We start from the raw sequence: 24805 nt of genomic DNA, 5'->3' as shown, positions 1-24805 counted from the left end.
TCCATGAGTGGTACATCGGCAAACTGGTGCTAACAACCATGCTTTTTTAAGCTAAACCCGATTCTGAAACATCAGAAGAAAGGGTTTAGCGCCAAAAATTAACACCTTTTAAAAGCAGGTGCAAAACAGAATAAATGTTTAATTTCTCCCAGCTTTTCCAACTTTGAATGCGTGCTGCGCTGTACAGCACACGTACAAAATGGTAAAAGCATTTCCACTTGTCTAGGCATAGTATTTTGTACAGGAAGGGTACCCTATGCTAGACTCACGCACACACCCTAGCACTATGGCTCTAAAGTGTGTGCGTGTCACACGGTGGCTGAAATCAGCACCGGAGCTAGGGAGGGGGGAGGAGAGTGCCATTTCTCTGTGAATATGGCGGTCTCCTGCACTCTCCTTGTCACTCAGCACAGAGATTTGGATGCTGCACTGCACTGCATGACACTTACCAGAATCTAGGCCTATGTCCCTTGTGATGTCACACGAATTTATAGTAAAACACTACAAAAGAGGAATACTTGGGATATACATCGGCACGAATATACAACCACAGAAAGTTGGAAAGGGTTTATCAAATAGCTACTTAGTAAATGTTCTGGATGGAAGCTCTGCTGGCTTCTGCCTAAGGATCAGCCATTCCTAAGCTGATCACAAGTGCACAGAGTATGGCACAGACTGCTGTTAGCTATCAGCTATAGAAACCGTGTTTTTTATGCATCGGCATACAGAAAAAGTAAAAGCCTTGTGTCCATTCTGAAATATACCAAAATTGACAAAGACATCTTCATAGAGTCCCTCGTCAGCACAACGGGAAGGTAAATGTGAACTACACATGGCACGCGCAACAAATGCAATCCCTCCTCCTCAGGTAAAGCAGAGGCAAGAAAGTGAAGAAAAAGTAATTTCTTGCTCTAACTCAAAGATACACACCACGTTTTGATAAAAAACCTAGAGCCGGTCATAAAACCAATGAGTCAGGAAGAAACTGTAAGCAAGGGAGCCGAACAGATAAGGATCTAGATTCCCCTGACCATCCTTCGAAGGAGAACGCAATAAAAAATAAACACTTTAATGGTTATATATTTCAAATTGACAAGAGCTAGTGGTTCAAAAGGAGGAAACTGTAAAACGTGAAGAACCAAGGGTAAATCCCAAGAGGGAATCGCAGAACACCACAGAAAATAGGATTTCAATAAGATCAAAACCATTTAGTAGCCTACTACCTAGGTTTTCCACCGCTGTGAGACCAGCTATTAGGAGACCTGACTTCTTTTACAGCCATCCAATGGAGCCTTAATTTACAAACTGGTAATCCAAGATGAAAACCATTCTCAAGAAACTGTAATACCCATTTGGACTCACATTTGCAGAACATCTAGTACAGCAAAAGCCCAATACCAGTCATAGAACTCCTGAGTGGAAGGCATGTGTGATTCCTGAAAGGAAGCTGTCAGAGTAGAGGATACCCCTCAATGTTGCAGTCCCCTCCACTCAAAGCCCAGGACAGCAGACAGAGGTGTTGACAGGATACCTCAGAAAGAAGAGAACTGTAGTGAAGGAAGGTTCTGGGGTAACATCCACTTTGTGGTTACGACACAGGCATATGCCAGGTCTGAAGGGGCCACCAGAATGAGATTTTCTCTCTTTAGTAAGCAGAAATAATAGTTTTGAAATAAATCTTTGAAATTAGAGGAAATTGAGGAAACGTGCAGTAGGGATGCAGGCCAAAAGATGTCAGATCATCCATCTCCCAAGCTCTTTCTTCTGGAAAACAAAATTGAAAACAGGTAAGAAGGTCTTTTTCAGCATTGACAAAAAGGTCTGCATTCGCAATCGCAAACCTTTTGCAAATTATGTGAAATACGAGGTGAGTCAGGGTGCAGTTGGGGGATGCTTAGATGTTACATAACACACTGTCTAGTAAACTGAATATGGGAGACTGGAAAAGCTAGAAGATGGGTCTCTGCCAAGACCCCAATCTGAAAAACAAAGATGATAGCACTGGGGAGCTCATCCTTAGATGGCTGCTAACATAATTATTACCACTGCCTTCTTGGGTGACTCAAAAGCACCTGTTTCTGTAGGAGAGGAACAAACCAAATGAGAAGTCAGAGAATTGCTTCCAGTTCTGTCAGTTGGATGCAGGCACTTGAAAGGAAGCCACTCTCATTGTCACTGAGCAGAAAGAGTCCAGCATCCATGCTTGCTGACATCTCTTTCAACTACTACAGAAACTGGAGGGACAGAAGAACTCCTCGCTATAGTGCTGCAGGAACCAGCTTTTACTGTAAATTTGTTTGAACGTTGTTGGAGATTAGAACTAGGCTCTGGAAGTTCTAAGAAGAAGAAAGCCAATCCAGTGTAAATGTCTGATTACGGGACCCAGATGCAGGCAAGCCCATCGTACCACACAGACTGAAAGACAGAAACAAGAGGACACAGACCCTCAAAATAGTCATGCCCCAATTATCTGGTATTTTCACAAGCTACCCTTGGACTCTGACTTACTGTGTCACCTGGAACCTTGAGCCAATCCTTAACTGGTGTAAACTTATAACTCAGCTGGATAACCAGGCAACGGCTCAGCCTGAATGATCTCAGAATAAGAAAGAATGCAGCTCATATGTGCACCTGCAATCATGCTCTGATAAATCACAAGTCTTAGGTTGGCGTCCAAATGGATTTTGTGAACATGATCAGGAATCTATGTTGCTTCAAAACATAAACATTGGCTGCATCCTTCAAGTTCTCTGCTGCTGAAGGGGAAAGAACAGGGCAATCATCTAGATGGGGTAGCAAGGTGCCCTTGGTTGTCTGGAACAGCAGCCAATGGTGCCAACATTGTGGTGAATATTCTTGGAGCAGACAGTCCAAAAGTACTAGAAATGGACAGTGATGCCCCAGAACACAGAACTATAGAACCCTTTGGTGATCAGGTAGAAAATGAATGTTCAGTTCATTCTGAATATCTATGGCTGCTAACTACTCTCTTGGGTAGAACAAAGGAATGATGTTCTGTAGTCCCAATCTTTAAGTGAACTTTTCCTATCAATTGTTTCTCGGCCTGGAGGTTGATGATTGATCTGCAATTCCTTGAAGATTTCAGAATCAGGAATTTTAGAGACTAAGGGCCAGATGTAGGTAAGTATAGTTTTGCGACTTGCAATTTGCGAGTCATAGCGACTCACAAATTGCAACTCGCAAAACCAAATGCAGAAAGGTGTCTCAGACCCACCTCATGAATATTAATGAGGTGGGTCGCAATTTGCGACCCCATAGTGAGTCTGGGCACTCACGGGGATGGTGGCCTTCTGGAGGCAGCAGACCACCATGTCCGTGACTGCTTTTAAATAAAGCAGCTTTTTTTTTCCAAAGTGTAGCCCGTTTTCCTTAAAGGAAAACGAGCTGCACTTAGAAAAAAAAACCGAAACCTTTTGTTTCAGATTTTTTCAGGGCAGGTAGTGGTCCCTTGGACCATTGCCTGCTCTGAAAAAATATTTTTATGTCCAGTCACAAAGGGGAAGGGGTCCCATGGGGATCCCTTCCCGTTTGCGACTGGGATACCATCCACTTCAAGTGGATGGTAACTGCGATTCCATTTACGACCGCTTTCGCGGTCGCAAATGGAATTGCATAGCATTGCAAGTCGCAAATAGGAAGGGAACAACCCCTTCCTATTTGCGAGTCGGAAATGCATTTTGCGAGTCGGATCCGACTCGCAAAATGCATTTCTGCATTCCGGTGAGGCTTTTGCGACTCGCAATCGGCGTTTTTCGCCGTTTGTGAGTCGTAAACGCTTTGCTACATCTGGCCCTAAATACCCATTCTAGCCTCTGCTGCAGGAACTGGAGCAACTGTTTGTGTTTGAACTGCATCTGAAATTCCCTGCTTCTGGCCTTGTTGTTGAGCGGGATCCCTGTTTTGGGAGTGAAACAACCTCTGAATTTCGAAGAACGTCTGCAAAACCCAGTTGACATCCATGATGAACCACATCCAGCATGCAAGTATTCTTAATACATTTTTCCCCTAACTGATAGGTTTTGTAGAAAGGAACATGGGCAGCTGAGCAGCCTAGTCAGAGGCATTACTTGTTCATAAAAGAAGTATTAGTAGGATGTTGACTTCCTTGGCTTTGATAGGTAGAGGACTGGTACCAAATCTGAACAGCTGGAGCCTGGTAATGTCTGGTGATGATGTCTGCAAATGTGGCAGTGGAATAACTCTGCAGGCTTAGACTGACCCTTAAGCCTGTTATGAATGCTCTGGGGAGCTGTTTGCAGAAGAATTAGCTGTTTCCAAACTACTGAGATCCCAAAAAATGAAAATGGCTTGCTTTCAGAGCACTATCTACTTTCCAGTCCTTAAAACAAATCTTATGTCAGGCTGCCACATTGGCTGCTGTGGTAAAACAAAAAGTTTTAAGAACAGCATAGGTTACATCCTAAATACATTTTGCCTTAAGCTTTATACCCCCTAAGTCAGAACAGCAGAAAATATAATATCTAAATTGTTCGCCAAAAACTGGGAGGAATAGACACATAAATACTATTCACTGTAGACAAATTTAAACCGTCTCAGCTCTTCTTGAGTACTGATTTGCCTTTTCTACCCATGACATATGCCACTAGGACCTCTGTCATCACAGAAAAAAGTCTAGCCAAATTGGCTAACGTGGGATCAAGTCTGACTGCTCCATGATGAGCCAAATCACCTATGGTTTGAGGCTATAACGTGTAAAGAAATTGGGGAATTTTTGCTTTCTTTGGATTCATCCATTTTCTGAACACATCTCTGACTTCTTTAACAATTGGATATAGAAGAGGGTGATGTTGCAACTATTGGAACATGCCTTTAAGTGTACTGAAGTCTTCTTCATTTGGATGTTTAAGGTACTTTTCTGTCAAATATTGAAAGATCAAAGGAAGTTCAGAAGGTTGTACAAGCTTTCCTCTTGAATATGAGTCAGTATCAGGTACTTCATTATAATGCTCTGGATAACGCCACAGTGAAACATAGGAGAGAAAAGAGATATTCATAACAAGACAGAAGAAGAGGGAACAGAAATCCCTGATATTGCATCTTTTTTTTACTTTCTAGTTACTGATTCACTGAATGGCATCACTAAGAGATGTAATTAGTATACACATTTCATCAGCTGTACTCAAAAGAACTGCAGAATCCATTCTTCAGTGCTTGATACCCTCATTCTGAAAAAAACCCTGGAGAATATAGTGCAGTTTAGAAGATTGCTTTGGATGCTCCGAGTTGCTCACACAAATCATATGAAATCTATCACAGCCCCAAAAACTGTACTCCAAGGACTCACAAGCATCTCAAACCATGGCTAAACTGGGGGGAAATAAAAAAAACAGCAAGTGCCGTGTCAATTCTTTGCACAACAGAAAATGTGAGGACCTGGCCCATAACGTAGGTTACTAATGAAAAGTGAAAGGAACAGAGAGGAGATGACCCCAGACTTTCACCCTCTTCCTACATAAAACTGGAGTAAACATTAAAACTGATAGGAAGAAAAAAGCTCAGAATGGAAAGCTATCCTGCCTATAAACCTATTAAATTTCCTTATTTTTCTGAAAAAGTCCTTTGTATATAAATAATTCTCACCTTCAGCAGTTCAACAAGCCTTATGACTGGTGCGGGGAGCTGCTCTGCTACTGAGGACTGCAGCTCTGCAGCTGATGAATCCCAGCTGTCCTCTTTGTGGTGCAGCCTCAAAAAGTAAAAGCTAGAGCACCGTCTGTCGCCTCCCTTGTTTAACGTGGAAGAGAAGGGGAGCAGGGGAGAGCGAAACAAACTCGTGGAAGAGAAGGGGAACAAGGTAGAGCGAACAAACGTTGTGTTGATTTTTAGTATTTCACTTGTAGCGTGTGTATGTGTGTGTTGGGGGGTGCGTGTGTGTCTGTCTGTCTGACTCTAGGCCACCTGCTTCACCCTGATGAGAGAATTTCCACACAAAAAAAGCAAACAGAGAGCCCTTAGCACCACTCCAGAAAAAAACCTACAAGGACAGCTATCACATTCCAAAGTAACATGTGCAGAAGCAGATGAAAAGAACGGGACAGGTATGTTCTTCCTTATCACCCCAAGCAGAAGAGTAAAAAACTGTTTGTTTTGCTTACTACCCACTGTTGTGAAGCTAGCAGGCGCAGCCCCTCCTTTAGGGCGGAGGGGCTACGCCCCCCTACCTTTTGCCCCTCATCAAGAGTGTCTGTCAGGCTGAACAAAGGTCAGCCTGACAGACACTCTTCATGTTCAGGTCAGGCAGCCAGGAGCAGATATGAGCGATTTGCTCAGACTCCTGGCTGCCTGAGCTGAACTTTGCTGGGCTGAGGAGGTCACAGCTCCTATGGGCGTGGCCTCCTCGGCTCAGCAAAGGTGCCTCGAGGCCCTCCTCTGGGTGATGAGGAAAGCATCACCCATTGACTTTGCCCTGGGCGCTTCAGGTTCAAGCCCTGAAGCGCCCAGGGCGAGTGTCAATCAGTGATACTTCGTCACAGACTGGGGTGGGGTCAGCATTCTCACTGACCCCATCCCACTCTGTGACGAGGCTGGGACTGCTGCCTTCCCTCAAATGAGGGAAGGCAGCAGTCCCAACCCTCTTGAGACTTCCGATGCTGAAGGTAAGTGTGTGTGTGTGATCTTTTAAAATGAATGTTTGGTGCATGCGTGCATGTTTGAATGTTATGAGTTTTGTTAATGGATGTGCATCGTGTGTGTGTGAAAGAATGAGTGTGTGCGTGTGTGCTGTTTTAAAATGAATGTTTGGTGCGTGCATATTTGAATGTTATGAGTGTTGTTAATGGATGTGCGTGTGTGCATGCATGTGTGTGTGAAAGAATGAGTGTGTGTGATGTTTTAAAATGAATGTTTGGTGTGTGGGTGCATGTTTGAATGTTATGAGTTTTGTTAATGGATGTGCGTGTGTGTGTGAAAGAATGAGTGTGTGTGGGTGTGATGTTTTAAAATGAATGTTTGGTGCGTGCCTGCATGTTTGAATGTTATGAGTTTTGTTAATGGATGTGCATGCGTGCGCGTCTGTGTGAAAGAATGAGTGTGTGTGAACTTTTAAAATGAATGTTTGGTGCGTGCGTGCATGTTTGAATGTTATGAGTGTTGTTAACGGATGTGCGTGCGTGTGTGTGAAAGAATGTGGGTATGTGTGTGTGTGCTTCCCGCCTGCCCCCCTCCCTCCTAAAGCTTCTGGCCACCACTGGAAGCTAGGATTCTGGACTAGTTCTACAAGGTTTGGGTTTCCTGCCCATGGGTACCTGAACTTAATTCAGCGTACCACCGCTTGAGCATGAAAGTCCAGGTTTTTGTATCCTCACACAACCCCACTTGACGTACTTGCAGGGGTGTGTCTGTGCTTTTTAGGTTTCTAACAATCCCATAAAGGGTAAGGGATGCATTGGTATTTCAAACCCAATTGTATTCTTTAGAATAGAACACACAAGTATTACATAACGAACAGACACTATGGGGCAGATTTATGGAAAGTGGTGCTGCACCGAGTGCAGTGCCACTTTCCCTGCGCCCATTAGCACCCCCTACAGGCCACCATGTGTGTGCCATAGTTAAAATATGGTTCACCATGGCACAGGGTAGGGTGCAATAGCGTAATTTCTCATGACGCTATTGATGTACTCTGCAGGAGTAGCGCTAAAATATTGGTGCTACTCCTGCACAGTACATACGGCCCTATTCTAAAGAATGGAAGCCGCTTTTAATGCCTACTTTTGAGCAGGTGTTAAAAGTGCCAAAAAAAATGGCACAAGGAATTGTCATTGATTTCCTTACGCCATTTTTCCCGCTCACCCAACAGGGAACGCCCCCTTTGCATACATTATGCCTGGTGCAGGCATAATGTAGTGCAAAGGGTTACAGCGTGATGCAATAAATGCCACCCTGTAGGGATTTCGGCCTCGTTGGGCCACATTAACGTAAACAGTAATGATGTTAATGTGGCACAAGGTGGTGCTAGGGCAGTATAAATATGCCTCTGTTGAAGCAGATATGCTAAATAGAAAATCATTAATGATGTTTATGTGCTTGAATAATAAAAAGTTTGTAGAAGAATTAATAGTAGAGAAAAATAATGTGCACGTTTGAAATTGTGCCCTCGGGCATGTCAGCCATGTGTACAAGATTGTACTAATTTAACTGAAACTGTATAAAATAATGAAAATATACGAGAAGAATGTAGTAATATGTCATATTGAAATATATATAAAACCTATGTTTTATTTTAATTTGTAGTTTTAACTTAGCTGAATTTATGGCATAGTCTTCCTAGGCCTCGCACACAGTGAGCAGAAATTAAAATCGCGTTTGCAAGAAGCTGCCATGACTCTGAACTGCCCAATGTTAAAGTTGCTTAGCTAGAATTTTCTGCAATGTACCGGCGGACAGGAGATGATGAAGACAATTTGATACAATTATGTGTAGAGTAGGCTAAATGTACTTTCCCAGGACTCGAACAATGGAGGCACTGAATGAAGAGGAACATGCAACAATTTCGATACCTGAAGAGCCGGATGATGAGGACATTGTAGAGTGGACCAATCCGCATCTTGTGAAAGGACTGATATTAAAATTGGTAGATTTGGTAAACAAATACTATAGGTTAAAGTCATATCTGCTGACCGACTGACCAATTGGGAATTAGGGGGATGGACTGGAAGACCCTAATAAAAAGTCATGACGAGGGGCTAAAACTTCAGATGGGGGAGATTTTGAGAGATGCGAAGGGAGAATTGATGATGTCAAGAGACGCTGACCGAGGTTCTGTCTTTGGGCTCATACTCTGAGAGCCTAATGCATGGCTGACTAATTGATGACCTGAAGACGAAGACTGACTTTGTTGCTGATCCATTCTGTGGATAGGTAGCTATGAAAATGTGACTGACTAATTGTGCCTTTTCTTCTAGGTACCAACTGTGCTGAAAATAGAATTTTCACTTAGATAGATTTTTCCAAATTAATGTTTTCTCTAAATTGTTTTGCATGAAGCCCCACATGCAGATGCTAATCTTGGTTAGGTAGGCTGTTAGGGGTGACGTTAACAGTGACAAATGACTGACGAGCTATCTAATGAACTCTGCTATTAATGCTGGTATTCTTTTGGCGTATGAAGGTGCATTTACGCATGTGTTTTCTTCGAGTTATGAGATGATGTTTCCATTTACGAATTAATAATTGAACTGATTGAATAAAGATTGATCTAACAGATGATTTAGAATTGTAATCAATAGGGAAATAGAATTGTTTCACTCTTTAACGAGTTGTGGTTATTCATGAGAAGATGTTTTATTAATGGTAGTTTATGCTAATTATTGATTTTGATAGTCGCTACATGATTAGGATACTCCTTGCGATTCAAAAGGTTCACCGACCTATACGTGTCCCCTTGTAAGTTTACTTACTAAGGACCAGGCGCACAAGCAGTTTTTGGTCGCAGCTTGATGGTTAGTTTCCTTGGAGAAGTAGTTATATGGTGATTATTGGTTATGGTGGTAGTTTAAGTTAAGGTTAGTTGTTTGTATTTTTATGAGGTTTGAATTTTGTTTTTCTGAAATGGCAATTGTAGCAAAGATGTTGTCTCCTTAAGCCCCGAAATGACTTTCCCAGATCCTGGATCCCGCTAGTAAAGATTGGTATGTCCTCAGCGTTTTTATGATAGTATGAAAGTGGTAGGTTGTGCTTGCACAGGCTTTGGCAAATCGCAGGTGAATTGTGATGTATGTGAGGTAAAGTAGGAGTGTGCGTACTCCGCAGTATGAGAGTAGGGAAGTCGTCGAACTTCATATGTGTGTGGCGCTTTGTGCTAAACACTTATCCATGTGGTTGATGGTGATGTATGGACCCTGCGTGGTCTAAGACTCCGGAGCATATTGACAAGTGTAGGAGACACTTGGTTATATGTTGTAATCTGCCTAGTTTAGTAGGTTGATCAGGCGTGGTCAGCAAGTCGGTGTGTGAGTGAAATGAGTAAGAGAATTCTTCGACTAAGATTTGGCGAGTCTTATGTGCACCAGGACAGACCCATTGACTAGCTGGGAGTGAAATTCACGGGTCGAATTTTGCTTGCGACTATGGGAGACTGAGAAAGAGGAATAGCTATTTGAGCGAAAGGGTCATTAGTGAAAATCCTTAAGGTCTCTGAAGCGATTGTGTCCCTTCCTGTAGTAAACCAGCAGGTGGTATTTGGTTAAAGTGCTCGCAATATTTTGCATTAGTTTTGTGTGAATTGAAGTTTAGGAGGACAAGCCACAAGACTTGTCAGAAGCAGTGTGTGAGTGTGATGTCAGAGTGTGCCGCGCTGGGATAGGATGGTCAGTAAAAAGAGTCGCAAGAGGATTGGCAGCCGTCTCTAAGAGGCAATTGGTTGAGTAAGCGGGTGAAGGGAATCTTGAGAGTAAAAGTCATTCATTATTGAATCGAAATAAAAACAATAGACAAAATGAAGTTTTTCAAGGCGTTCAGAAGCGCTATGAAAGGTAATTCTTACATTAAGGTGGCAGTGGGGGAGCCAACCCCACCGGAAAATTCTCGGCTTATATTGTAATGGAAGAGCTAGGTGTTGCACCATGTCTTTGGTTAAAGCAGTGGTGCAAGATGACAAAGAAGTTAGGAGCTTTGGCGTTTCCGGAGCATGGAACATTTAATTTGAGAATTTTGAATGAATTGCGAACGGCACTATATGAGACAAAGGTTGCCGCCCGCCAAGTTGTAACCGCCGTGCGGCCGCCAATGCAGCCACACTCCCGCGGTGCCCATTTTGACATCCCTGCTTGGCCGGCCGGTGGAAACAGAGTTTCCGCCCGCCGGCCCAGCGGGGATGTGTGGCGCAACATGGGAGCCGGCTCCAAATGGAGCCGGCGGTGTTGCAGCTGTGCGACGGGTGCAGTTGCACCCATCGCGCTTTTCACTGTCTGCATAGCAGACAGTGAAAAGCCGCATGGCGCCCCCAGGAGCCCCACGACTCCCCATACCGCCATCCTTTTCCTGGCGGTTCATACCGCCAGGAAAAGGCTGGCGGTAGGGGGACTCGTAATCCCCTGGGCAGCGCTGCTAGCAGCGCTGCCCTGCGGATTACTACTGCCGGGGCCATTGTGGCGGGAAACCGCCGGCCCCGGGCTGCGACCGCGGCGAAAACCATGGGAAGCACCGCCAGCCTGTTGGCGGTGCTTCTGTCATTTCAGCCCTGGCGGTCCTGTACCGCCAGGGTTGTAATGACCACCAAAGCCATTACCGAGACCAGCACAGTTTGAGGCTTTAGTGGTTTGGGAGCTAGTGGCTAGACAGCAACAAGAGATGAAATTTAAGAGGAGAATAAAGAGAGTGGAGAAATCCTTACCAGAAGCTAGGTGGGATTGGGAACAGAAAAGGTGGAGGACAGAGATATTACAGGGAAATAAATTGTTTCCTGCAATCGTAGAGGAAGATGAGTTAGAGAAAGACAATACTATTAAGGGAGGTGAAAGTACAAGAACAAAGAAAAAGAAAAAGAAAAAGCCTTATGTAGACGATGTGGACTCAGATGCTGAGGACCTTATTACACAGTTTTTGAGGGATCGACCTCCACCCTCTGGGACTCATCCAGGGGGTCCGGGTACTAGTACTGCTACAACTGCTCCAGCGCAAGCATCAGGAACAGAGGGACCAGTGCAGACAGATAGTGGACAGATACCAGGGGTAGTACAGAATACACCTAATGCGGGGACTATTACTGTGGTCCAAGCGAAGATGCATCCACCGTCGTTACAGAGAATTTATCCAGATGTGCCAGTCCCTGAGACGATTTCAAACTTAGTAGTGCGATTGGAGAAAGTGCTCCTGAGGCCAATGCTAGTTCAGACTGAGCTGACTCCAATGTTATTGCCTCCAGCACAGCCACAGGGGTTGCCGAAGTTTACACCGATAACAGAAACACAGGCAGATGTTACACCAGTAATGAACCAGGCTATGGGGGTAACTTAGGGCAGCTCCAGATGCGATATCGCTACCAATTAATGTTGGTCCAGTGGTACCTTTATTTGCACAAAAGAAAGCGAGTGTGGGAGATCAGAATGAAATGTCACTAAGTCTTGTGAGAAGGGGAGTGAGTGATCCATGGCAGATTATGTCATCTGTGGGTCAGACCTTTAATGGATCTGAATCGTTAATGGATCTTAGTCCGCTTGTAGCGCCTCCAGATACAGCAAATGACCCGAATGCGAGTCAAAGTTTGTAATTTTGACACCGCAAACTCCAGGTGCAGCGATGCAGCAGGTACCAGTGCCAACTGCAAGTAACATCTCGTTACAGGGATTGACAGCTCAGCAAATGTGTGAATGGTTGGACAGTCTAAATATCAAAATACATCCAAAGGTGAAGAGCAGCTAAATCATGTGAGGTTAGCTACAGAAGCAACAGAGCTAGTTGAGGGAACAATGGGATTGGACAGGTTAGAATCCTACACGGAGGAAGAGCTGAGGTACTTGTATCCAAAGATCACAAAGGAGGTGAGTAAGATACATCCGAAATTATCAGAGCTGGCAGAGAAAAATGATATCAAGATTGAGAAAACAAAACATTTGAAACAAAGCTACAGGTTAGATTTTGAGGCAAACGATTTTGAGCACATGAGGTCAGGAGGAATGAAGGCTCATTTAAAAGAATTGTTGCAGAGTGCTCAGACCTGGGGAGCATTAGAAAAGTGGGAAGGTGTATGGGCAAAGAAGAAGGATAAGCGAAAACGAGATTCACAAGAAGGGTCTGAAGATGTTCAGAAAGAAAGGGAATCAATGAAGATGCTTCCAATGAGAGAAATTCCAGGAGGGCAGTTTGTTCATGTCCCATGGCACAGAAGTGATTCACAAATGATTACCCGAAATTGAGAGAGAAACCGGTTGAGTGGTATCAGCAGACAGACAGGTTTGTGAAACTATCTAAATATTTGTGGGAAGACTTAAATACATTATTGGAGATAGTGGTTCCAGCTGATCTGTGCGTCGAATGTAAGAGAGCAGTGGATTGGCCAACAAGTGAACCAGAACGGGAAAGAGTAACGGGTGTACCGTCACCTGAGGTGATGAAACATTACTATAAGGTGACTGAGTTCCTGCAGACAAGAATTTCTCCCAAAAACATTGATTGGCAGAGAATTGACAGAGCAGTTCAAGAAACTAAGGAGTCGATACATACCTATTATGAGAGATTGTTGAAAGCATTTAAAGAGTACAGTGGAAAGGAAGCAATTGAGCCGAAAGACGTTGCATTTTGTGTTCAGGTTTGTCGAAGGATTGAGACCAGAAGTAGGACAGATGATTAAGAGTCATTTGATTTGCTGACAGGCAAAGCCGATTGATGAGGTGTTGCAGTATGCAAAATACTGTAGTGATGAGATTGAATTGAAGCAGAAAAAGCTGAAGGAGAAAGCAATGGTGATGCAGATAACGGCAGCACAGACAGGAGTGCAAGGAGCTTTAGTACAACCAGTGCCGCAGCAGCAGAGAACTATTATGTTCCAGACTCAAATGAGAGGTAGAGGTCGTGGAATGGACATGATGCGTAGTCCGGATCTGGGTACTGTGGTAGTTCAGAATGACATGCAAGGAATGAAAAAGATGTTACAGTGAGAAACGTGGGACACTGGAAGCGGGAGTGTCCATTGAAGGTGCAGGATGGTGTTGTTCAGCAAGGTGGGGATGTCAGTACATTTCAAACTGTGAAAGTCCCAAGAATGAAAGGATTTATTCCCAAAAGTTCAGAACCGAGTGCAGAATTTCCAACCCATGCAGCAGGTGCAAGTGCCGCCTGCACAACTAACATAGTTGCAACCAATACAGCAGCAGGTTCCCATGGTACCTAGACAGCAAATGCAGATACCTCAAGCCCCGATGGAACAGTAACAGATGATGCTTACTCAGCAGGTCACAGGTCAGAAACAAGACAGAAGTAATGACACAGTACACCAATTCCCATTTTATAATGAGGATAAAATAAACGAAGAATGGATAAGTGACAGTTCGGATGAAGGACCGTGTATGCTTGCAGCGTTCCTAGAAGTAGATCAGCGAGGACCTTTTGTGTAGGGAAAGGTGATAGGTTATAAGGTCTCATTTTTAGCGGATACAGGAGCTACACGCTCTACAGTTAGAAGCGTGGGAGTCCCGAATTGACCTCTTTCAGGCAGAACAGTTCAAATTGTGGGAGTGGAGAACAGACAGTTGACAAATCCAATCACAGATCCAGTGCAGATTAAGATTGGTAATTACCAGGGACTGCATAGGTTTGTAGTCTGTGATTCAAGTCCAGTATCTCTACTGGGAAGAGACTTAGGCTCATATTTATACTCCCTTTGCGCAGGATTAGCAGCATTTATTTTGACGCAAATTTGGCGCAAAGCTAACACCATATTTATACTTTGACGGTAGACTCGTCTAATGTCAAAATATCCCAGTGTGCGTCATTTTGTGGATGCGTGAAACCGCCTTGTGTCAACGAGATGCAAGGTAGGCATTCCAGGCTAAAAAATTACTTAAACACCCGTGTGCCACATTTATCCAACCGTGCAAAAATGGCGCACGGCTGGAAGGCGGAGACGGAAAATGACACAAATCCCGATTTGGCCCAAAATTTAATGCCTCAGTCAGGGCAGGAGTTAAAATGGGGCAAACATACCAGTACTTAAGGAGAAGCAACATCAGAGATAAAAAATGTGGACATGGAGGGGCTATTCGTCCAGCATGCACGAAGACGCAGAGCACAGGAGCAACAGCAGCAGCTTCCACCACACCAACAGGGACGCCAAAGGCAACGCAGAAGGCAGGAGAGGACAACCCTTCAGGGCCTCAGGGAACATGACATCATCCAGAGGTACAGGCTAAACTAGCAAGCCATACAGCAGCAGCTGCTGTGCCACTTTGAGCCACAGTTGCCACCCAGCTTGCAGACACCCCACATCATTCCACCAGAGACCAAGCTGTTAGTTGTCCTTCACATGTTGGCAAGTGGTTCTTTTCAAACCACTGGTGCCCTGGTTGCCAGGATCTCACAGCCCTCATTCTCTGCCTTCCTTCCCAAGGTACTTGATACCATCATCTCCCTCACACCCCACCACATCAGCTTCCCCAACACACAGCGGAAGCAACGGGAGACCAAACAGGGGTTCTATTAAATCACGTGCTTGGTGCCATTGACTGCACACATGTACGGATTGTTCCAACTGCTGCAACGGAGCATCTATACTGCAACAGGAAGCACACACACTCCATCAATGTGCAGGCCATTGTTAATCACTGTGGATTGATCACCATCATCATGGCAAAGTATCCTGGGAGTGTACATGATTCCTTCATCTTCTGCCACAGCACCATCAATCAGCACTTCCAGGATGGACAATATGGGAATGGCCTACTTGTTGGTAAGTACAGAAACCTAGGAATTTACACACAGCACAGCAACCCTGTAGGACACACAACACATACACCACTACATTGACAAGTGGCCAGGAAGACACTGAGGTTGTGACACTGGTAGTCATGTTTGATATCTTGTCCCAGTGGGATACACACCTATGGACAAATGACAGATGCAAATAACAAGAGATGCCACTCCAGAGCCACACGGGACCAATTTAAAACCACACAGTGAAAATGACATGGCCTTTAACTGGCAGTACAACTTGGAAGATGAATCTTCCAATATCACATCAATAACACTCAATCACACACCCTTCCAAGCAATACGTACTGTGTAAGGGGTGCGTAATGTGTTTTGCTGCTGGTCAAACACCATGAGACACATAGCATGATGATGCTGACTCTAATGAAGGTTACATGGAATCATTGAGGCAGTACCAACATCTCACATCACCCCTGGGGTGACATTGCCCCCTTTCAATAAGGAAGTAGACTGTGCAATGAAAACATGTGAATGTGACACTAATGCAAAGTGCACACTGCTACACATACGAATTAAGACAATTCCCCATATACATAACAGATGTACAGGCACATGGACCTTCTGACACTAAAACCTTCACCCCCACAACCAAGTTAGCCAGCTTACCTGGAGCAAGTTCAGTAGTGTAGGTACGTTTGCATATGAGCCAACTCGGTGAGGGCACAAAAATAGGTTTGCCTAGAACTTGTCACACATGGGATAATTGTGCATTGTCAATTGTGAACACTTCAGTGCTGCCAACTTATGGAGATGTGTTGTACATCGTCACCTAGCCAAATCATAGGGCCTCACTGTTGCATTTCACATGCAATTACATATGTCTAATTGGATGGGATGTTCAGCCAATATAGTGCAACCGTGTTACCACCACAGTGGAATCGATTGTGTGTGTGTAAGTATTATGTCACCTCCAGTTAAGGCACATGGGCACTTCTTTCACATTACATAATGCATGGGAGATACACACTGAACAGCAAGTTTCAAAATATACCACTGATATCAGGTCAATCAGCCAAACACCAGTTTTGATAGTTAAACAACCCAATGCAGAAAGAACATCACAGAAGCCTAGGATCCCACACAATACCACAAACACAGCTGAGTCACAGACGACACAAGATAACAACTGCCATGCAAAGTGATAATCAAGGTGCAACCAACAACCACATATTTACCCTCATTTTCTCTTTCAGCTGATCAGGGTTACGGGATCCAGCCATTGGTCATGACCCCATTTGCCAACCCAAGCACAGCAGCAGGGTGTGCCTATAATGAGGCGCATCGTAGGACACGCACCATAGTTGAGAGGACGTTTGGCATCCTGAAGTCCAGATTCAGGTGCCTGCACATCACTGGAGGCAGCCTCCTATATCTACCTGAAATGGTCTGCCAGATCATTTTGACCTGTGCCATCCTGCACAACATTTGTGTAAGGAGGAACATTCCCCTCTATGGACCAGACCCACAAATGCCTGAAGAGGAGGAAGAGGAGGATGCTGTCTGTGAAAATGAGGGGGAACATCCAAACACTGCTGCAGGATTGCGTTGCAGACAACGCTTCGTACTAAGGGGCATATTTACACTCCGTTTGCGCCGAATTTGTGTCGTTTTTTTCAACGCAAATTCGACGCAAAACTAACTCCATATTTATACTTTGGCGTTAGACGCGTCTAGCGCCAAAGTTCATGGAGTTAGCGTCATTTTTTTGCGTGAACACCTTCCTTGCGTTAATGATATGCAAGGTAGGCGTTCCCGTCTAAAAAAATGACTCCGATGCTTTGCGTCGGATTTATACTCCCGGGCAAAAATGACGCCCGGGAGTGGGCGGGACTAAAAAACCCGCATTTGCGCCGGATTTTAGCGCCTGGGTCAGGGCAGGCGCTAAGGGACCTGTGGGCTCAGAATGAGCCCAGAGGTGCCCTCCCAAGCCCCCAGGGACACCCCCTGCCACCCTTGCCCACCCCAGGAGGACACCCAAGGATGGAGGGACCCACCCCAGGGAAGAAAAGGTAAGTTGTGGTAAGTATATATATATTTTTTTTTTTGGCATAGGGGGGCCTGATTTGTGCCCCCCTACATGCCACTATGCCCAATGACCATGCCCAGGGGACAGAGGTCCCCTGGGCATGGCCATTGGGCAAGGGGGCATGACTCCTGTCTTTGCTAAGACAGGAGTCATGTTAATGGCGTCTGGGCGCCAAACAAAAATGGCGCAAATCGGGTTAAGACGTTTTTTTTGCCTCAGCCTGACTTGCCCCATTTTTGGACGCCCGAACGCCATTTTTCCCTACGCCGGCGCTGCCTGGTGTACGTGGTTTTTTTTCACGCACACCAGGCAGCGCCGGTCGGCTAATGCCATTCAATAAATACGGCGCTCGCATGGTGCTTCAGAATGGCGTTAGCCGGCGCTAATTTTTTTGGCGCAAAACTGCGTTAGCGCAGTTTTGCGTCAAAAAGAATAAATATGGCCATAAACGTCTTCTAACTATAATCACCATCACCACTTTGTTATCATATGTCGTCAAACACCTACCTTCATCACTCAATCATGCTCTGGGTAATTTGTTATGCATCACATGATCCCTAGGAATCATAATCAGAGTTTAGTCTCATGGAGCATTACAGAAATACAGATTAGGATACTGAAAAAGCCACATCACATTTGAAGGATATGAATGTACAGCCAACATCACACACAGTGTAAATGACATATATCCTGTCTGTTCCAAATGTGAAGGGCAATATCAGAGGACCACAGCTATGAGACACATCCCTGTTCCCAACATGGTCCATTGCAGCAAATGACACACAACTAAGACACAATCAATCATAAGGAAAAAAAGTATCTCATACATGAGGCAGTGGATGTGCTATTGCATTGGTAACAGGAATGTATGACCAGACCCTTGACAGCAGTAACTGTGACATCAGCTATCTCTGCAAGGAGCATGTGTGACAAGAAGTCCATCTAAGCTGAAAATGGATGGCACGAGTGCCCGAAGTATGACGAGCATTACTCACAAGACATGCCCTACGCAGTCCATCCCAGGTAATAAGTCATGCCACTGCCATGTTTTAAGTCACTCCCCACCCTTCTCTAGGGGGCCCTGTAAATGGACTATCTGTACCCTGAGAATATTCAGCTACACACACCCAGACTCCCATTCTGACTCCTGTGTGCTTCCCACTTCAGTATGGCATGCCATGGTCATAGTTCATCAGTCTGCATGGACTTCAGGTCAAATATTGCACTGCCTGGTAGTCAGTAAGACCTGTAATCAGCTGTACATTGCTTCTCATGTGTACGGTCCACTTGGCCCTTTGTACTTGATTCTCAACTCCAGGACGTGTGAGAAATTGAAGCTGCACACACCTGTGAGCACTACCATGCAGACCAGCCATTTGAACCTGTCCTGCCCTTGCTGCTTCCTGGAACTGCTGAGAAATTGCCATTTTCAGAATTTTCTTGTTGTGCTTGGTATACTAACCACTTGTGTACCAGAGCCCTTGGGGGATTGCGTAACGTTGCAGACCACAGCACAAACTGTTTTTAGTTCCCACAGTGTTGTACCAGCTTTTCCCAGTCAGAGTCTGCTCACTGGGTATTTGCCTTGTTCATGTTTGTTCCTGCATCCTATTAGCCAGACTGGTTCCTGTCTTTGCGTTAACCATAGAGGTTCCCTGTGGCTACATGTGTCTTATAGTTGCTTTCCATGCCCTTTCTTTCCTCATGGGGTATTGTGACTAGTAGGTCTACAATGAATCCTCAAATAGATAGTATAGTTTAATCATTTTACTAATCGTAATCAGTTCTGGGACATGTATTCAAATGGCTTAATCCAGCCCCCATCCCTTGTCTGGTTTTGCATGTATTCATTATTGCCAAACAGTGACAGTGTGCAATGGCTGTATGCATGGATTTGATATGGTACCTCCAGCACAACAAACAAGGCTTGCCAATGTGTATGTCAGGACAAAACATGTTTGTGCCCTGATGGTCCAGACACAGATTCACTACTGCCGCCACCTTTTGATGGTGCTTGCGTGGTGACTAGCTGTGAGATTAATTAGCACAGAGGCACAGATGTTCCCTGTTGGAGTGGGAATTTTTAAGACCACCCTGTGTGCACATGTTGTGATGAAAGCTGGCTGTTACCTATTACTCATCCATAAAGTTTTTAAGCAAACCAAGGTTGCCCTGTCGTCAACTTATTAAAGTTCTGCAGTGCCATAGCTGTACTATCACCATGTGTGCCATTAGTTGATTGTTGGCTTTAGGTCAAATCTGCTTCGAAGGATACTTTGTTAAGTGAGGGAATGGCTCCACATACTCATGACTAAACCTGCATGTAACTATGACAACATGGAGGCCAATACTGACACAGGGTACACATGGCCACACACTTGAACTGGACACCTTTGTGCAATGAATCACTGGAAATATGTGAACACATGCAGCATGGTCTGCTGGTCCTCCACAGCCACAGGAGAAACTTAGGTCATGTAACTGACTCAAACTGTGGTGTACTAAAAAAATTTGTATTGGATTTGAGACTCTGTGTCACAAACACTGTACCTACCTAGCATGTTCAAATGCTTGACTCATGGGTAGTATACACACAAGTGACCATGAAGTAGTACCCAACATTTCATTAAATGTGATGGGTTACAATTATGACATTGCCATTATCAACAGTCCTCTATCTATCCTGTGTATAGTTTGTCATGGGAGATTTTTTGACCCAAAGTCAGGGAAGTTCACACAGTATAAGACGCAACACATATTACAAACACATATCATGACTGATGTACCTCAATGAATGGCATCTGATGGTTATACACAATTACAACACATTCATACATGCACATTATGCAAAACACTTCTTGTGACGTTCACACAGAGGAACAAGAACAATTGAAATACCCAATTCACAGACATAAACACACAGGCCATGAGTCTATTTGTTTAGTTGCTTACCCTTGCTATCCTCTATTGATGCAACACCTGCTTAAACTAGGAAATACCAATTTTATTCCAAAAGATTTTTTGATGCAAAAGCGTAAAAAAAGATGCATATGCGTCAAAATATGACGCATCTGCATTTAAAAATGACGCTCACAGCCATAATACCTTCGATTGGTCCCTAGCGTTAATTCTAACACTGCACCCCATGAAATCGGTTATCCATTAAAAATGTATTGATCCTTGAATGCAGGGAAATTTTTTAACATATGCGTCAAAAAATATTGACGCAAAGCCCGTAAACTTCATAAAATTTCACACATTATAATAAAAACACACCGCATTTGAGACAGGAAGTGATGTAATAGGATATCCTGTTTACAGAAATGGTACACTGGGTGTACTTTCACTATCACTTTGCAGTCTGTGATTCTTCTAGACTGTGTGGCTGTGTATAGAGTTGTGTCTGTGAATATTGTGCTTTTGTCTCCTGTATGCTATTGCCATTGTCATCTGTTGTTTTTGTAAGTGTCTGAGTAAATCAGTGTAAGTGTGTTTTTGTCATTTTTTTTAGATTTGATTTGTCTTTGTACTGTTGGGAGTGTGTTAGTGGGTATTGTTAGTTGGGGTATTGTTGGGCTGTTTGTGGGTTCTTTACGTTTCCTTTCCATACCTCCTTTCCCTGATTTTCCCTCTTTTCCCTTTCCTATCCTTATTATTGTTGAGATGTTGGGAAAGCTACGTCTGGGGAGAATGGGTGAGGAGAAGCTGGGGGACTTTGTGTGGCTGATATGCCACTTCCTCCCCCTGATGTTGGAGGCTGGTTGCAGGGTGATACAGGGGTATCACACGGAGGCTAGGAGGCTCAGGTGGGCAAAGGTGCTTTTCCACTTAAGAAGACAGTTCAACAGCCAGCGCGACGACCACCAACTGAAACATCGCTTGGCTTGATCTGGTGGCCCGAGAGCAGGACTTGCTGGACCACCTGGGTGTGGTGATTGGTGGCCCTGTTGGTGAGTATAAATTAGACTAATGTGTACAGTAAAATGCTCTGTAGTGACAGTAGCAGATTTTGTGACATGCTGCATGCAATGTTTGTGGACATGTGGAATGCAAGTTGACAAACAGTGGCCCTGATTTATACAATTTTTGCTACGCATTACTGTCATTTGTTGACGCAAAAGCTGCACAAACTTACAAAAGACAACTTTATCTTGTAAATTAGTGCTGCTTTGATGTCAATAGATGATGGTAATACGGCACAAACAAAAGTATTATTCAGGGCAAGTGAGTGTACCAGGAATGAGCTGTATTTCACATGCTAATGCAAGGAACCAATGTAGTCCCCAAATGTTTTAAATCATGTCTGAACAGTATTCATGGCCATACGTACAAAGATCTTCCTAACCTCTGGTAATGTCTTAGGCTGATATTTCAACATGATTTGTGCAGCATTTAAATTAATAATGGATGCCAAAGTAATGCACACTTGATAATATCTAAATATTTTGTGCTACTTTCCATAGCTGTAGCGTAAACAAATGAAGCAAATGCTACACATAAAAAAAGAACATCTGGCCCTAAGTTCATTGTTTCTGTGTGTTTACGCCTGGACAGATATGCTTTCACATGGGCAAATGTAATTGTGCCTGGATTCTACCAGATCGCAGTAGCACTAAACAAGTTTATCTCGTGGCTTTTCGGAGTAGGAGTAGTAATCCTATCATTGAGTATCATGGCCCAACAACATTTTTGCCATGGGCACAATTGTTGGTACAGAGCTGGTGCATTTGCCATCTGTGTCACTTTATAGCCAAGCAATTTTCTAAAGTTAATGGGTCATCATGGGATCCCTGAAATTTGTGAATGCATGGTCACAAATTATTTATTTGCATGATGTTGTGCAAGGGACCACTGACTGCTTCCATCATACATTTAAAGTGACAAAATAGTTTGCTACTTTACGTTTGGTACACCCCTGCTGATCTAGTGCAGCGTATGTACAATTGTTAACTTCTCAATATGAAGGCTATCACAGAGATGGTGGTATGCTAAGATCAGCAGGCCAGCATTCCTGTGAGTGCCGCCATTCCCAAGGTACTTACAAATAGGGACCTACCTTATCAAGATTGCAGAAGAAGGACATTTGCTAAACCATGTTTAAATTAGCAGACAGTGTCAGTTCGGTTGTATAACCACAGATCACCCAACTTGGCAACTGCAAGATAATGAATGTGGCAAACTGTGATCTACAATGCCTGATATAGTACACAGGGCCCTGAGGAACACATTTCAGGTGCAATGTCTACACCTGTGCCCATGCAATCTGTCACAGATGATCAAATTAGACACTGTCAGCATATATGTTTTTGTTGTTTTGATTTAGATAAAAGGCCAATCCATGTTTAGTGTAACATGGTCATCAAGTAACACACAGGATCCCTGCCATCATGGTGTCATAGGGGGCATATACGGCTCTGGGTACACTGCCAATGTGGCATATGTAACCTACATACAACACAGGCACACATATAATGGACCATTGAAAGCACAATAATTCCCGAACAAAACTCAGACCACATGAGCATCACACAGTAACTCATTGACCCTTGATGCACAAGCCGCAAAACCTGAGTCACTGGTGTTGCAGTGCACCAGGAATGTGGCTTAGCATATTTCATAATAACAAATGATGAAATGGAGTACCCTCTAGAAATAATTAAGCACAAAATTGAGTAATCATATTTGGCACCACATGATTGTTAGGGCCAGTGCATGTGTGCATATGTGTGTCTATCACTCACTGGAGTGACAGTGTCAATGCATGTTTGCAGTAGTATGTCTGTTGAGGTGTATACATGCCTGATGTGCTGCTCTATCATATAAAATGTCACACACAGTAATTTGGTGATCCAAGTTTTGTACAGGAAGCAGACATTGAGCACATTTCACCCTTCCATGTTTTACAGGTGGACCCGCCCCATATACAATTGGTGAAGTGGCTTGATTTGCGGACCCAGACGTATCCAGTAAGTGTTAATATGTTTGTCCTGTGTTGTGTTTGCAGCTGTTGTTTGATTGACTCCTGTGTGTTGGACTCATTGCAAGGTATGATGTGCTGGCACATGATATGTGACTTGACTGGAGGTTGACAGTTTGTTCCATGTTTGAGTTGGACATTCTGTGGCGGAGAGTCATATATTGGGAGTCGAGTGCTGCAGTATAGGCATGGGCAGGTGAACATGGTGATTTTGTGCTACATGTATGCCAATGATTAATTTGGAGGTGGCCAGTTTCATGATTTAGTCAGCAAGTCATACCCTGATTCACACAGAGCTGTGATGCCGAAGTCTTACCCACAGACTTGAGCATCCCTGTTAAGTAATGAACATGGAGGACTGTATGTATGACTTCTTAGCAGCATCTAGTTCCACATGTTGTGCTCCATTTATGTGGCACCTGAGTGAAATGTCATAGGCGTGCATGCAGGTCAGGGCCAGATGGGTGCTTCCATCAATGTGCTTGTTTTTGGAAAGGTATCAGTGAGATCTAATGATGTTGACAATTGTCCGCAATTAGAAAAATAAATGTGGATGTGATTGTCCAATGTTTGAGTCAATCCTGGTTGGCAGCCCTCCTTACCTGTGGTGGACTGGCTAAACCCATGGACAGCTGTCCAAAGCTTCCTGGCTGTCCTTGATGTTTGAAAGTATGTGTTGCATGTCCATCCCGCCCTAAGGCACAGGGTTAGGGTTAGGAAATATGTGTACCTAGGTGTGAGGATCCCAGTGTAGATGACAGACATGTAATTCAAACATTCATGTGTTCAAACCTACGATGCCCCCTCATGATTAGCAACTGCATACCGTCCAGGATGTCCCATTTACAAATCACAGGTCTTGTGGGCCTTGATTGTCATCCAGAAGATAGCCAGTAGTTGGCCTGACACATGTGGAGTACTTGTAGCATTTGTTATGTGACTAATAGCAGTACAAAATGCACAGATCATTTAATTAAGAATACACCTTGTTGTGCATTGCTGTGCTGTTAGATAGTTGATGTGTAGGCTGCGTTGGCATTTCATTCCTCAAGGACATTCTATATTCTGTACTGTGATTTGGACTGTATGTGCCATTTTTGAGGAAGTGTTAGAATATCATCTGTAGATGTATCACACAATGATGTCACTAATGTTTGGCTTTCTCTATTTTTACAGCTGCCCATGAGTGCAGATGAATGCCCATGAGATCAGGGAATTCCAGAGGCAGGCAATACGTTACCCCCACATACTAGATGTGGAGGCTGGGTTCCGCAATATGGCATGCCGTTATCGCCATGGGAGAGCCACAGGGGTCTGGAGGGCATTTGCCCAAGGGG

At 44.1% G+C, this 24805-nt stretch overlaps 1 protein-coding gene across 1 annotated transcript in view; it reads right to left on the bottom strand.

The window, feature by feature from the left end:
- The window catches only part of DNAH5 (dynein axonemal heavy chain 5), a 4110061-nt gene that overhangs the window by 1622911 nt on the left and 2462345 nt on the right, over positions 1–24805 (bottom strand). The gene's annotated exons all lie outside the window — the stretch shown is intronic.

The sequence above is a fragment of the Pleurodeles waltl genome, chromosome 2_2 (assembly GCF_031143425.1).
Source record: "Pleurodeles waltl isolate 20211129_DDA chromosome 2_2, aPleWal1.hap1.20221129, whole genome shotgun sequence".
Lineage (NCBI taxonomy): Eukaryota > Metazoa > Chordata > Amphibia > Caudata > Salamandridae > Pleurodeles > Pleurodeles waltl.
This window is presented reverse-complemented; position numbering and strand designations above follow the sequence as displayed.